The sequence below is a fragment of the Melanerpes formicivorus genome, unplaced genomic scaffold, assembly GCF_026170545.1.
Source record: "Melanerpes formicivorus ecotype bairdi unplaced genomic scaffold, bMelFor1.0.p_v2 SCAF_4, whole genome shotgun sequence".
In the NCBI taxonomy this organism is placed as follows: domain Eukaryota; kingdom Metazoa; phylum Chordata; class Aves; order Piciformes; family Picidae; genus Melanerpes; species Melanerpes formicivorus.
This window is the reverse complement of record NW_027142356.1, coordinates 33,395,619-33,411,149: the sequence shown is the minus strand read 5'-3', so window position 1 is coordinate 33,411,149 and position 15,531 is coordinate 33,395,619. Positions and strand designations below refer to the sequence as shown.

The window sequence follows — 15,531 nt, the reverse complement described above, 5'->3', positions numbered from 1 at the left end:
AATGAATGTAAATATACAATGAATTCACCCTCATTTAAGTCAGCTTTTCAAGGAATAAAATGTTTGTTTGCACAACCACCAGCTACCAGACTCTTTTGCTCCAGATCTACAAAGCACAGCAGCCTCAGACAGGAATAAATTTCACAGTATAATTCATTATTTTGCATGCTGGCCCTAAGGACTGAGCAGTAGGGAAAAAAAAGCAAACCCAGGTTGATACTTTGTCATAATTCAACAAACAGTGCACTGCTGGTATGTATTTATATTTAATGTAAATGCAAAGCTTCTTGCCATTCATCTCTCCTTGACAAAATAAACACCTTGCAAAGTCAACAGCACAAATACTCCAATGTCTGCATTTGTTAGTTCCAAAGAAAAACAGTTAATACTAAATCAAACCAGTTCACTGGAAGCCAGAATGCCAGGGTATTTTTTCCTAACATTAAGAGGGGCTAAAAGTGCAGTTTCTCAGAGTACAAATTTAGCAGCATGAGGTCTCCTTATCTAACCCACATCACTCTGTAGGTTACCATTCCGCTTGTTTCATCTCCCTTGTCCAGCCTTTCTTCCTGTTTCCTGCTGTCAGCCTTATCTTATTTTGCATGCCAATCCCACCAGAAATTACACCAATTTCATGCTGCTGCTGTTAATGTCCTTTAAGTTTACAGCAAGGACTAGGTTTTATTCCAAGACCATGAAGTATTTATGTGTGTGCTTCTGCGTAGCTCTATCCATCTCAGTGGGCCTGCTCCCAGCCATAACATTAAGCATACATGATGGCCAAAGAGTGCCCGTGCACTGAGCCCATCCATGTCTGCCCTGACTCACCACTTGGAATTCTGGCACCTTCACCCATCTCTGGTTGCCATCACTTAGTTCATCATCTCTAAAACTTGGCTCTGGAGGCAGTGTACTCATTTACCATCAGTACAGAAAGCTCAAACAAGCTCCCTCTTTCTCCCTGATTAACTCACAGTGTTGGCTTTCTTCACCTTTAATCCAAGACGGAACAGAAATGGTATAAAATTAAAGCCATCCACTTGTTTCCATCTACTTAAACTTTGATTTTTCTTGGACACCTCTGAGTGATATTCAGTTCCATTACTCCAGGCTGGGACTGGTTGAGAACTGGTTGTTCTCCCAGGGCTCATCCTTCCTCCTGAAGGATCCCTGTTGCCCTTACACTCAGAGCTGAGAAGAGCTTGAGTAGCACTCCTAGGCTAAGAGCATTGCTGCTGTCTGAGAAATGTTAATATTCTCCAAACTGTACCTTAATGTTGTCACTCTTTAACCTGCTTTGATTCAGCTCCATTTGTTCCATCAGCACAAAACCAGCCAGGCAAACTACAGCACATGAGATGTTTACCCAAATCATACTAACAAACCTACATTAAGAGACACCAGATGGCTCAGTAATATGAAAGATACACACAGGAACAAGGGGACAGCAACAAAGATCAGGACTGCTGCCCTTCTGGAGCTCAGGTTCTCCCTGCATGAAGGCACCTAAGCAGAACAGCATTGCTCAAAACTCCCCTTCTCTCAACAGAACAAAGACTTTATCGTGAGACCAAGGTACAGACTCTGGGTACCGTTCAGTTGGATGGGGTCAGGTCAGCTTTGAGGTTGGGAAGGAGAATCTTGTGGGGTGCAGAGAACAGACTCCCCTCCTGGGAGGATTGGGCATTGGAAATCAGGTTTTGGAAGCTGGAGATTTGAGATGGACTCACTAACAACAACAAAAAAAGGCAAAGGGAGAGAGCTTGTTCTAAACCAAAAGAGGACACACAAATGGAGGGGAAAAAATGGCAGAAATATAGCATTGGTGATAAGTTATCCTTTCTACAGCTGTTTCTGCTAGACTGGACCAAATTCAAGACAGAAGTGCAGCAAGAAGTTTCAGACTCCTGATGAGAACACAGGTAACTATTGACCTGAGCAATCCTTCACACTCTTCCACCTCTTCCCCTGGTTTGGTGGCAGTCAGCATGCTGGGATCCACAGTGAAGTGCTGAGTTTAGAAGGTGCTGTCAGAACTTCCACACATCAAAGATCAAATGAGGAGTTTGACCTAGGTGGCTTCCTCAACCTTTGCAGTTCAAGAAGAGACAACTGTGCAGTTACTCCACATCAGGCTGCTGACCTGGCAGCAGGTTTTTTTTCCTGTAAGTTGTTTTTCTTTCCTGCTTTCCAGAAGCTAAGAACAACTGCCAACCACATAGTAAGGTCTTGTGGAAAAACAGCTAGTCTTGGGGAGCAGCAATTTGTTGTGCTCTTCTCTGCATGGCATTAGTGCTGAAGCCTGCTGACAAATGGAAGCAGACACTGTGGTACTGACTGCACTTCACTGCTGATTATTTTAGCAGAAATATCATACTACTTAGGGATTATGAGGAGCACTGGCCTACAGCCAGACCTCTGGAACACAAGCCAAAAGTAAACACCACTCCTCTCCCTCTCTGTCTGATCCCTGAGTGAGATTTACATTGTCTCCACTCACTCTGACAGATTTCTCCATCCATCTAGCATGGTATATAGAAAAACACAAATAAGAATATGGATGAGGTATGTCATGATATGGTCACTGTTGAGAAGAGCTCCTTTTGTGCTTCTATCAATCTGCATGAAATTACTGTCTGGTATCCTTCCAGCACCTGAAGAGGGCCTGCAAGAAGGCTGGAGAGGGCCTGTTTAAAAAAGCCTGGAGTGACAGGATGAGAGGCACTGGGTTGAAATTAGAGAAGAATTAGATGTTAGGAAAAAGTTCTTTACAATGAGGGTGGTTGAGCACTGGAACAGGTTGCCCAGAGAGGTAGTTGAGGCTCCATCCCTGAAGATATTCAAGGTGAGGCTTGACAGCGCTCTGAGGAATCTGATCTAGTTGAGGAGGTCCCTGCTCACTGCAGAAGGGTTGGACTAGATGACCTTTGGAGGATCCTTCCAACCTGGGGGATTCTATGATCACAACACAGCATCCATCAGTTTGTTCTATAAGGCAGCTAGTTGCAAGCTTCATCCTTTTTTCCCTTGAGGCTTCAAACAACATTTTGGGCCTGTTTTCTACAGTTAAACAAGACTGTTTAGACATCAGACCTCAGGTTGCTCTCAGTTTTCAAGTAGTTTTAATTTGACTCAGAGTGGCACTGGGAACACAATAGGCCCTTCTGTTGCATGGAGGTTCTTTTCATCTCACAGCTACTTGTTATCTGCTCTTTTTCTTCCTGGAGCTGTGGCTTGCTGTGGGCAACAGCATGTGCAAGTCCAGAAGTCAATTCACCTCAAATTATTTTTGACTTCCATTGCTGTTTTTGTGTGTGTTTGTTTGTTTTCATGTACAGGCATCAAATGCTGAGTTTTAAAAGCAGCAGATTTGGACATGGCCCCTGAATGGTGTGCCACTATGGACTCTGAGCAAATAATTTGGTTTTGTGGTAATAATGGCACTTAAAATATTTACCAATACAGACAGCATTTAGATCACTCCTCAAATAGGTTAAAAAGAAAAAAATCAACAGACTTATCAGTAGAAAAATATTCCAGCAGAGTGCTAATTTGTTCTTGATTATAAACATACAAGTTTATCACCACATGAAGAAAAGAGCTCATTGTTGCTGCCTTTGACACCTGTTGCTATTTCCTGATCCACTGAAATTATCACAGTATCACAGTATAACTAAGGTTGGAAGAGACCTCGAGGATCATTGAGTCCAACCTATCAACACAGACACCATGACTAGACCATGGCACCAAGTGCCACGTCCAATCCCCTCTTGAACGCCTCCACGGATGGTGACTCCACCACCTCCCTGGGCAGCACATTCCAATGATGAATGACTCGCTCGGTGAAGAACCTCCTCACCTCGAGTCTAAACCTCCCCTGGCACAGCTTGAGACTGTGTCCCCTTGTTCTGGTGCTGGCTGTCTGGGAGAAGAGACCAACCCCTTCCCAGCTACAACCACCTTTCAGGTAGTTGTAGAGGGCAATGAGGTCACCGCTGAGCCTCTTCTTCTCCAGGCTAAACAATCCCAGCTCCCTCAGCCTCTCCTCATAGGGCTTGTGTTCAAGGCCTCTCCCCAGCCTTGTTGCCCTTCTCTGGACACGTTCAAGTGTTTCGATGTCCTTCTTAAACTGAGGGGCCCAGAACTGGACACAGGACTCAAGGTGCAGCCTAACCAAAGCAGAGTACAGGGCACAATGACTTCCCTGCTCCTGCTGGCCACACTGTTCCTAATGCAGGCCAGGATGCCATTGGCCCTCTTGGCCACCTGGGCACACTGCTGGCTCATATTCAGGCAGCTGTTGATCAGCACCCCCAGGTCCCTCTCTGTTTGGGAGCTCTCCAGCCACTCTGACCCCAGCCTGTAGCTCTGCATGGGATTGCCGTAGCCAAAGTGCAGCACTCGGCACTTGGACTTGTTGAATGCCATCCCATTGGATTCTGATGATTGATGTTTCTCCTGAGTCAGGCTCATAAGGACCTAAACAAAATATTAGTCTGTTCCACCACTGCAATGCACTAAAAAAGTAATAAATCTTTGTAAAAGAAAGCTTGCTAGGCAAATTACATTCTGAATGCATGCCTCTTTATTTAGTTGTATATCACCAGCCAAAATACAGGCATCCAACTTTGCAGTTAACCAAATTATAAAGTGGAAAAAAGTGTCAAGTCATCAAGGAATCACTGAATGTTTTGATTCCTCCCAGTTTGTCATTTATCTCACCTCAAAGCATTTACCAATCACACACATATGGAATTGTAGAGCTGGAAGACAGTTCGAAAGGTCACCTAATCCAACCCTCCTGCTAGAGCAGGGTCACCCAGAGTAAATCACACAGGAGCATGTCCAGATGGGTTTGGAATACCTCCACATTAGACTCCACCACCTCTCTGGGCAGCCTGGTCCAGCACTCTGCCACACTCCAAGTGAAGAATTTTGTCCTAATGTTTACATGAAGCCTCCTGTGTCCCAGTTTGTGTCCACTGCCCCTTGTCCTGTTACTGGACACCACTCCTGGCTCAATCCTCCTGACTCCCTCCCTCTAAATACTCAGAAGCATTAAAGAGATCCCCCCCAAGGGCTGTCTCCTCTTTTCCATGCTAAAAAGACCCAGATGACTTTGAGCATTTCTACACAACAAGCTATGACAAATTTCTGCTTCAGCCCTCACAAGTGTTAAAAGCACAACCAAATAAATCAGCTCAGAGGTATTTGCTACTCAGGAGATGTACATTTTATATTAATTTTGACCCACAATTCAATCTGGGTCAGCAGGCATAAATCCTACCATCTGCACTTCCAAAGGTTCCAAAAGCAGCTCTCTGCCATATCAGCTCTCTCCCAAACACAACACAGCACACAAAGGTCTCCATTTCTTCAAACTGCACTATAAATAACCACATTTGTTTCATACCTCCGCTCAGCGCGGCTTCAACAGATCATTCCCCCGTTAATTTAGCACATGAATTTCAAGGGCCATAAAAGTACCGTGCCAGTGTGTGTGTGGATTTGAAGGTTCAGCTTCCAGCTGTGCTGCTGCTGTGTTGTCCAAATTCCAGATTCTTTCACTCAGTGTGCAACACACAGCGTACACACAGAGCAGAGACACCGATGTATTAATAAAGTTGTCCGATTTGATGGGAACTTCAGCACAGCCTAGGCATCAGCAGTCAGTTGGCTACTCTTCAAGGACATAGCTGCTAGCAAGACAAGTACTGTTTATTGAAAGTGAGCAGCTTTACACTGTAAAACCGATTTGGTTTATATGATCAATGGTCCTCCTTGGAAGACCAACGCAGTATACTTAACCCTAGCTTACACAGGACCACTATAACCTAGGCAGTTTCACGTGGATAACAGCAGGAAAGGTTTTACCCCTGTGGGACGAAGCTCCCTGTCGCTCTAAGCAGCAGGAGTTACACCGCGCGATTTTGCCTGGAAGGATGAGGAAGGTGCAGGCAGGGGTGAGAAACTCAGCGCAGGCAGCCAATCGCAAATTAAATTCCAGCATGTCTTTCGGTTGCGCTGACCAGAAGCCAGCTCCCCTGGACCGCACTCCGCTGCCGCCCGGCCCCGCCGCCCCCTGTCCCGCACAAACACCGTCCCCACAGCAATGCGGGGGTTTCGCCGGGGCTCCGTTAGCACCGACGGCGCGACCCTGCCCCGAGAGCCGTGGGCAGGGAGCAGGGCGCCGGGCCAGCCCCGCCAGCCGACTCACAGCAGCGTCCTCCCGGCCGGAGCCTTCTGCCACCCCAGAGCCCGGGGAAAGGCGCAAACACCGGCTGCACCGGCCCCTTCCCCTCGCTTCTCGCCTCAACTCCTTCACTTCCTCCAAGCTCAGAGCCGCTCTTCCTCCTTCCTGCCCTCCAAAAATGCAGCTCGGACACGCCACCGCCGCTTCCCCGGGACGGCGGTCCCCACAGTCGCCCCTCCCGCCAGGCCTGGAGCTGCAGCAGGGGCTGGGGCTGCAGCAGGGGCTGGGGCTGCCCGGCCACCGCCGCTTACCTCCATTCTCCGCCTGGCCGCCGCAGGACGCGCTGGCTGCAAGGGAGCGCCTTCGGCAAGCAGCGGCCGCCGGGCTGTCAGGCGCCAACTGGCCACCTCCAGCTGAGGGGAGAGAGGCAGAGAGCCGCTAACGGGCGCCGGGCCCGGAGCAGGGGAGACGACACCAGCGCCTCAAAGCACCGGCCGCGGCGGCCCGGGCTCGGGGGCTCCCGGCCGCCTCCTGTTGCTGCCCGCCCCGCGCAGGACCGGCCGCTCCGCCCCTACCTGCTCGGGGCAGGGGGAAGCGGGCGGCGCGCCCGGCACTGCCGCTCGCCGTCTGCCTCCTCAAGCGCAGACAAAAATAGCAACAGGCGGCGGGTCCTCGGCCCGGCGGCGGCGGAGAGGGACAGACGGCCGCCAGAGGCGGCGGGCAGCCGGCCACGGGCGATAGCCCATGTCACGACAGCGCGTGGCTGAGGCCCCCTCCCCTGGCCCGTTGCGTGCCGCTCGAGGAGCATTCCGGGCACGCTGCCCCGTGTGTCCGTCACGGCTCTGGTCTCCCGCAGAAATGTGTCACTGTCGCCGTGCCGCAGTCAGCCCGGCTGGAGCGCGGCGTGAGCCCAGCTGCGGCGCTGAGGAAAGGTGGCAAGCATCTGGCTCACAAAAGGAGAACCGTCACACAGCCCAGCCAGTACTGGAGCCAGTTCTTAATGTCTTGATCACTGATCTGGACAAGGGGATTGATGCACCCTCAGTAAGTTCGCAGCTGGCACTTAAGCTGGGTGGGAGAGTTGCTCTGCTTGAGGGGAGGAAGGCTCTGCAGAGGGACCTGGACAGGTTGGATCGATGGGCTGAGGCCAGTGGAGTGGGATGAGGTGTTAAAACGGCAAGTGTTGGGTCCTGCACTTGGGCCACCACAAGCCCATGAATGCTCCAGGCATGGGGCAGTGTAGCTGGAAACTGCTGCAGAGAAAAGACCTGGAGGTGCTGGGCAAATGAGCATGAGCCAGTGTGTGCCCAGGTGGCCGAGAAGGCCAACAGCATCCTGGCCTGGATGAGCAATAGCATGACCGGCAAGACTAGGAAAGTGATTGCCCCCCTGTGCTCAACACTGGTGAGGTCACACCTTGAGCACTGGGGTCAGTTGTGAGACACTCACTCCAAGAAGATGTTGAGGTGTTGGATCATGTGCAGAGAAGGACAACAAAGCTAGTGAAGAATCTGGAGAACAGGTTTGGTGAGGAGCAGCTGAGGGACCTGGGGTTGTTTAGCCTGGAGAAAAGGAGGCTGAGGGGACTGAGTTCTACAACTCCCTGAGAGAGGGGATTGGATGTTGCACTTGGTGCCATGGTTTAGTCATGAGGTCTGTGGTGACAGGTTGGACTTGATGATCTTTGAGGTCTCTTCCAACCTTGGTGATTCTGTGAAGGTTGGAGCCAGGTGGGTGTTGGTCTCTTCCCCCTAGTAACAAGTGATAGAAGAGAGGAAATCACCTCAAGTTGCACCAGGGGAGGTTTAGTTTGGATATTAGAAGAAACTTCTTGATTGCGAGGGTTCTCAAACACTGGAACCGGCTCCTCAGGGAGGTGTTTGAATCCCTATCCCTGGAAGTGTTTAAATAGCATGGAGATGTGGTGCTGAGTGCCATGGTGTAGCACCAGCCTTGGTAGAGTTAGATAATGGCTGGACTCAATGATCTTAAAGGTCTTTTTTCCACCTTTCAGCACTTCTCCAATTCTCTGATTCTGTGTTCAGCAGCACACAGGTAAATGACCATTCATTTCAGTGCTGGTAACAGACTTCAACCAGTGATATGACAGAAATCAAAAGTTATTCAATGGGTTCAGAAAAGAAATGCACACAAAAGAGTTTAAAGCTGCATCAAATGAAACAAAGGGCATTTAAATGTGATCACACTTTGGTGTGACTGGTTGCAAACAAGGGAAAGAAACAACCCTCCTGTGAAAAAAGAGTGCTTCAACATCCACACTTTCCTGCAGAGGCATGTTTTAGGTCCTTTATTTGAGGAACCAAAAGCTCACTCTGTCTTTTATGTCTGTTTACCCAGGATACAGGAAGAGCAGTTTGTTTCCTGCTCAGCCTGAGGTTGTTCAGCCTAACTCCCATGGAAGTTCCCTGGTCATCAGCCTCCAGGCTGCACTGGACAGCGTTCCTTCTGTCTGCTTCCAGACAGAACTGATACTTAGATAGGGACAAAAGAAAAAAAGAATAAAAAGTTCTATTTATAAAAACAAAAAGAGAAACAGAACAGGGGGGCAGACATTACAGTCCCTAAAGAGTAACGCTTGCAAGGACTGGAGTCCCTGTGTTCAGGTGAGAGCCCTGAGCACCAGACTGCCCAATAATTTTAGATTCTCAGAAGCAGTAAATATCTGTTCTTTTTTCTGTCACAAGCTACTTTTCCTTTACAGTTGCTTATTATCTAAAACATATTACCATATCACATATCACGTTAACTTCTTCAGACTGAGGAGAAAAATCAGCCTGGGCTTACTGCATCCTGCAGATGATCTGTAGAAGACCACTTGAACCATTATCTCGTTGTCCAGACACACTTTAAAGAAGACCAAAGGAAATCCCACCACTGCCTTTTTGTATGGGGCCTTGATATAGAGACTTCATGGAACATGTAGGCAATGAAGCCTTTCTTGTAGGCTATGGAGGAGAAGCATCTACTTACTTTGATCCCAGTTGAGGTAGGGTTGTAGATCAACTACCTGAAGGGAGGTTGTAGACAGGCGGATGATGGTCTCTTCTCCCAGGGAGCCAGCACCAGAACAAGAGGACACAGTCTCAGGCTGCGCCAAGGGAGGTTTAGGTTGGATGTTAGGAAGAAGTTCTATACAGAGAGAGTGATTGCCCATTGGAATGGGCTGCCTGGGGAGGTGGTGGAGTCACCATCATTGGAGGTGTTCAGGAGGAGACTTGATGGGGTGCTTGGTGCCATGGGTTAGTTGTTTTAGGTGGGTTGGATTGGTTGATGGGTTGGACGTGATGATCTTGAAGGTCTCTTCCAACCTGGTTTGGTTGTTTTTTATTATTATTATTATTATTAGTAGTAGTAGTAGTAGTAGTAGTAGTATCAGGACAAATTTAGGTGAATGTGGCTGGCTGTGGGTAAGGACAGAACTTGGGGCTGCTGTGACTCTGGATTCACCATCTGAAGTACCCCAAGGCAAAGGGGAAGTCAGAAGTTTCCACACAAGGTAAAGTACTTCAGTGGTCAAGTTGCTCCATAGCTGGGTAGCTGTTGAGCAGTAATATTTTGGAGTATGAATTTGAATGTGAGCAGCTACGTTGTGCTTCATCCCTATTATAAAGCCTTTGTGCTTTTCCCTCTGGATTACTCCTCATGAGGGATTTCAGTTGCTGTTACATCAACAGTCTAAGGCTTTATTTGTGATGTTTAATAGGAATCTGTTTAGTACTGGTTTGCAGCCCTTTGACTTTAGTGAGCTCCGGATGAAGTATACTACATTCTTACCCAATGACACTCCATCTCCAGATGCTATTTATACATAGATCCAGACATTCCCTAACCAAAATCTGAATGCTAACTGTGATTACAGCACATCTGCTTATTTTATGCGCTGTAGGAATGCGTGTCAGTGACATCAGTTAGCCATTATCTCCAGAGCCAAGCTTTCCACTATCACTGATTGTGATTGAGAGGTCAAGAATGAGCTGAGCTACTGTTCCAGCTCCTGCCTGCTGCCTCTGTGGGTTTTGTGCATTTCAGATGTTTTGCTTAGTCCACCCTTCCCTTCATTCCCATAAACACATTTGAAAATGACTTAGCAGTGCTTGTGTGAGTATTTTAAGCTTTTCTGTCTGTTTGGAAGCTGCTGTTGCTATGCCATAGCTTATATTCCATTTTATTTAGGCTGGGATTGGACTTTTTAACAGGCTCATCCCATTATGCCCAGTGTTTGGATGGTGCACAACCTCCTTTTTGTTACCTGGCAATCACTCTACAAGTGTTGGCTGCCACTTGGAATCTGAGCAGAAACGCTGCCCTTGATGACTCTGTGTGCTTGCATAGTGCAATGAAACGTGAAGGAAAGTGATTCTGCTTGCTTTAATTACCTTTGATCACTTTGGTACTTGTGGGCAGAGAACAGTTTTGTTGGCCTTTTTTTTAACTTACAATTAACATCCAAGTGCCAGGTTCTGCACATTGGCCACAACAACCCCATGCAGTGCTACAGGCTGCGGTCAGAGTGGCTGGAGAGTGGCCAGGCAGAGAGGGATCTGGGGGTGCTGGTTGATGGTAGGCTGAACATGAGCCTGCAGTGTGCCCAGGCGGCCAAGAGGGCCAATGGCATCCTGGCCTGCATCAGGAACAGTGTGGCCAGCAGGAGCAGGGAGGTCATTCTGCCCCTGTACACTGCACTGGTTAGGCCACACCTCGAGTACTGTGTCCAGTTCTGGGCCCCTCAGTTTAGGAAGGAGGTTGACTTGCTGGAACGTGTCCAGAGAAGGCCAACAAAGTTGGTGAGGGGCTTGGAACACAAGCCCTATGAGGAGAGACTGAGGGAGCTGGGGCTGCTTAGCCTGGAGAAGAGAAGGCCCTGGGGAGACCTTAGAGCAACCTTCCCGAGGGAGCCTGCAAGAAAGCTGGGAAGAGACTTTATACAAGGACTTGCAGTGACAGGATGAGAAGGAATGGCTTTACACTTGAGGAGGGCAGATATAGACTGGGTATTAGGAAGAAATTTTTACAATAAGGGCAGTGAGACACTGGAACAGGTTGCCCAGGGAGGTTGTGGATGCCCCCTCCCTAGAGGTGTTCAAGGCCAGATTGGATGAGGCCTCGATCAATCTGGTCTAGAGGAAGGTGTCCCTGGCCCTGGCAGAGGGTTGGAACTAGAGGATCTTTAAGGTCCCCTGCAACCCAAACTATTTTATGAATCTGTGAATGGTTCAGCACCAGAGCTGGTGTAGTTAGATAATGGTTGAACTCATGGATCTTAAAGGTCTAGTTGATGAGATATTTGATCCTACAGGAAATCCTGCCTATGGGGCAGGCAGGGAAATGCCTCTAGACTGAAAAACAAACTACCATAGTAATAAAACTCTGCTGTGGTTTAGCACCTGAATTGGTAGAGTTAAATAATGGTTGGAGTAGATGACCTGAGAGGTCTTTTCAAACCCAAACCATTCTGTGATTCTGTGATTCTGCATGGTTGTTGTAACATGGGGATGTGTCTTTCTCTAGGAGTAGATCAGGGATTCTCTTACACTTCTGTTCAGTCTGGCCTGAAAATGTTCTTTATTCCAGTTGTGGCATTGGTCTTTCTAGATAAAATATTAATGCCTGTACTCCCAGTTCAAGGCTAGTTACTCAAAAATTATATCTATTTCTTCTACTTAATGTCTGTCCTGGGACTAATCATCTCTAAATTGGCTTCATTATCTTACACAATGCTTGTATAAGAAGAATTAGACCAGCTGTGAAGAAGGGGTAGCACCCCTTCCATCTCACCATACTAACTTCTCTCCACTTTGCAATACTTCTAGTGCCTTTGTTTCAGTTCTTTATTTCAGTTCTAGATCCTCTTTCTCTGATACAAGAGAAGGTTAGTAAAGACTCAAGCAATAACAGGTTTCGTCTTGGCTTGTCATAATTGTTCAATCACCTCAATGAACCACTGTGAGGTTTCTATGTTCCCCCACCCTAGGCTGTGAACTTCTCCTTAGAGCAGAGCAAGGGATGGAGCAAGTGAGTTCCTTTAAGAACACAGAACAATACAGATTTGGCCATCATCTTGACCACATCTCTACTCTTTAAAGTGCTCTAAAGCCATCTTAAGCTTTAGAGCATATTGTCAGCATATTCCTGGCCCCACTGCTGGACTTCGAAGACTCTTGCCAGCAGCATGCTCATGCAGCCCATAATACCAACTGCTTCCAGCTCTGGTGTCACCATCGTAAGAAGAACTAAGAACAGCTGGAGTGAGTCCAGAGGAGGGCCACAAAGATGATCCAAGGGCTGGAACACCTCTGCTATGAAGATAGGCTGAGGGAGCTAGGGTTGTTCAGCCTGGAGAAGAGAAGACTCTGGGAGGACCTTACCACTGCCTTCCAATACCAGAAGGGAACCAAAGGGAAGGCTGGAGAGGGTCAAAAGGGAATGGTTTTAAGCTGAGGGGGAGTAGGTTTAGAATGGATCTTAGGAAGAAGTTTTTTGGAATTAGGGTGGTCAGACTCTGAAACAGGTTGCCCAGGGAGGTTGTGGATTCCCCCTCCCTGGAGATCACCCACAGATAACAACAGCTCAGTGAAACTCAGCCTCTCACAGGAAGAGGTTCTTCTTCTGTACTCAGCTGCACAACTGTTGCAATCTTCAAGTTGTATTGAAAGCGACAAGCACAGAGAACTTGACATCTAGGAGATAACAAAGCTTTGAAGCTTTGCCTTTACACCAAGCTGTAGCTATGGCTTACAACATTCCTGCAAGGAAGGATGTTCCACAATAGTCAAGCTCTTACTGGGAACAGCAGAGGCAACAAGTTAAGGGTAAGTTAGGAGAATCAGGTGTCCCACTTTTCTATTCTCCTGCTCCTTTCTTTCAGTCAACACATAAAAGACAGAACACGTGCATGTGAGAGCTGTTTACTTTCAGCTTTGTTCGACATGAGTCTGGAATAAAGAGTCTCCTCATGCTCTCAATCTTCCCCCTTAACCTTCTTCATAAATCACAGAATCATTAAAGTTGGGAAAGACCTCTAAGATCATCAAGACCAACCATCAACTCAACACCACCATGCCCATTAAACCATGTCCCAAAGTGCCCTGTCCACACATTTTCTGAACCCCTCCAGGGATGGTGACTTCACCACCTCCTTGAGCAGCCTGTTCATATGAAGGGAAGCAGGACCTCACATGCTGAGGGGCAGGGAGAGAATAAAAGAGGAACTTTTGCAATAGTAGGGTTAAGGAGCAGTGGACAGGGTTCCTGTTTAATTTCTCTTCTCAACTCTTGCCACATCTCAGCTTATCTATCACAGAAGCCTCAGAGACCTGGGTGGTCTCTGTCTGCTGTGATGGATCAGCACCACTACGTACTTGGGTCTCAGAAACTTTTACCACACTCCTGTTATTCCTGGTCTCAGCCAGCCAGCTACTGAGAAGTACAGGAAATGAAACAAAGAACATTTTAATTCCTTAATAGCAGAGCTTTGTTTTCATGGGCCCCATCCTGTGTATGGTCCTGACATCCCTCCCCATCTCAGTCCTACACAATAAACCACGAGCTGGGACTTGGAACTTGTGAAATACTTCCAGGAACAAAAATAAGATGGAAAACTATAACAAATTGAAAGTACAGCTCACATTGCCTTCAGATTTCATCAACAAAAAGTCTCTTGAATTAGAAAGAAACCCAGACAAATAGACTTTTCTGCCACAAGGTCAGGTGGAAAGGGGGGGGTGGTCAATGCCTCATTGTCTTAAGAAGTCCTGCATTCCTTTTGAGACCCAGTTCAGATGGACAACATACCACATGTCTTGTTGCAGCACACTGAGCATGCATTCAAACAATAATTTTAAAAAGGGTCTAAAATAAAATGTATTTAACATTTTACTTTGTCCTTAGCTTTCATTTTCATGAGGAAAGGGCAGTAAGAGTTGATGTGTGCAGAAGCGTCATGCAGTGTGACAAAGCTGATGGCACTGAAACCAACACTGGGAGTCCCCTTCACAGTTATGACTATATTGAGTAGCCCTCAGGGTCCTGTTTAGGATGAGGGGCTGCATTGGTCAAGGCACCAAATAAACATTAATCAATAAAAACCTGGCTCAGCTTTGGTTTAATATAAAAGAAATAGAAACAGAAAAGTGGAGGGCATGAACAATTGCTTTCTGCACAAACTAATAACCTAGCTTTTTGGCTTTCCTAGGATTTGAGGAACAGCATACTGTTCCCTCATTATCCTTCTCATTACTTTATTTTGGGTTCTGCAAGACTGCAAAAGGCTGCTCAGGGAGGTGGTTGAATCCCCATCCCTGGAGGTGTTTAAAAGCTGTAGAAATAGGGTGCTGAGGGACATGGTTTAGCACTAGGCTTGGTAGAGTTACGGAATGGCTGGACTCCATGATCTTAAAGGTCTTTTCCAACTAAAACCATGCTATGACTTTAATATCAGCTTCCTAAGCCACAGTGCTGGACCTCAGTGTGAATGATTCAGACAAGCCAACCTCATGAGGTTCAATAAGAGCAAGTGCAGGGTCCTGCATCTGGGTCAAGGCAATCCCAGGCACAAATCCAGGCTGGGCAGGGACTGGCTGGAAAGCAGCCCTGAGGAGAGAGACTTGGGGGTGCTGGTGGACAAGAAGCTCAACATGAGCTCTCAGTGTGCACTTGCAGCCCGCAAAGCCAATCAGATCCTGGGCTGCATCAGGAGAAGTGTGGCCAGCAGGTTGAGGGAGGTGATTCTCCCCCTCTGCTCAGCCCTGGTGAGACCCCACCTGGAGTACTGTGTCCAGTTCCGGAGCCCCTATTACAAGAGGGATCTGGAGGTGCTGGAACGTGTCCAGAGAAGGGCCACAAGGATGATCAGAGGGCTGGAGCACCTCTCCTATGAGGACAGACTGAAGGAGTTGGGGCTGTTCAGTCTGCAGAAGAGAAGGCTCCGAGGTGACCTCATTGTGGCCTTCCAGTATCTGAAGGGGGCCTACAGGAAGGCTGGGGAGGGACTTCTCAAGATCTCAGGTAGTGATAGGACTAGGGGGAATGGAATGAAGCTGGAGGTGGGGAGATTCAGGCTGGATGTGAGGAGGAGGTTCTTCACCATGAGAGTGGTGAAGCCCTGGAATGTGTTGTCCAGGGAGGTGGTTGAGGCCCCGTCCCTGGAGGTGTTTAAGAGCAGGCTGGACAAGGCTCTGGCCAGCCTGATCTAGTGTGGGGTGTCCCTGCATGGGGGTTGGAACTAGATGATTCTTGTGGTCCCTTCCAACCCTGACTGATACTATGACTCTTCACAGCCAAGAACAACTGGTGTGACAGCCACAGAATGCAGAGGCTGC

The 15,531-nt window shown here is 47.9% G+C and overlaps 1 protein-coding gene across 4 annotated transcripts in view; it reads right to left on the bottom strand.

The window, feature by feature from the left end:
* The window catches only part of TBC1D1 (TBC1 domain family member 1), a 122,914-nt gene extending 116,232 nt beyond the window's left edge, over positions 1 to 6,682 (bottom strand). For 2 of the 4 annotated variants that reach the window (XM_068137553.1, XM_068137555.1), the window contains exon 1: positions 6,505 to 6,682. The gene's annotated coding sequence lies outside the window, so the exon portion shown is untranslated. The remainder of the gene's footprint in view (positions 1 to 6,504) is intronic. The other 2 variants (XM_068137556.1, XM_068137557.1) reach the window with 1 other exon arrangement.
* Between the last annotated feature and the right edge of the window lie 8,849 nt (positions 6,683 to 15,531).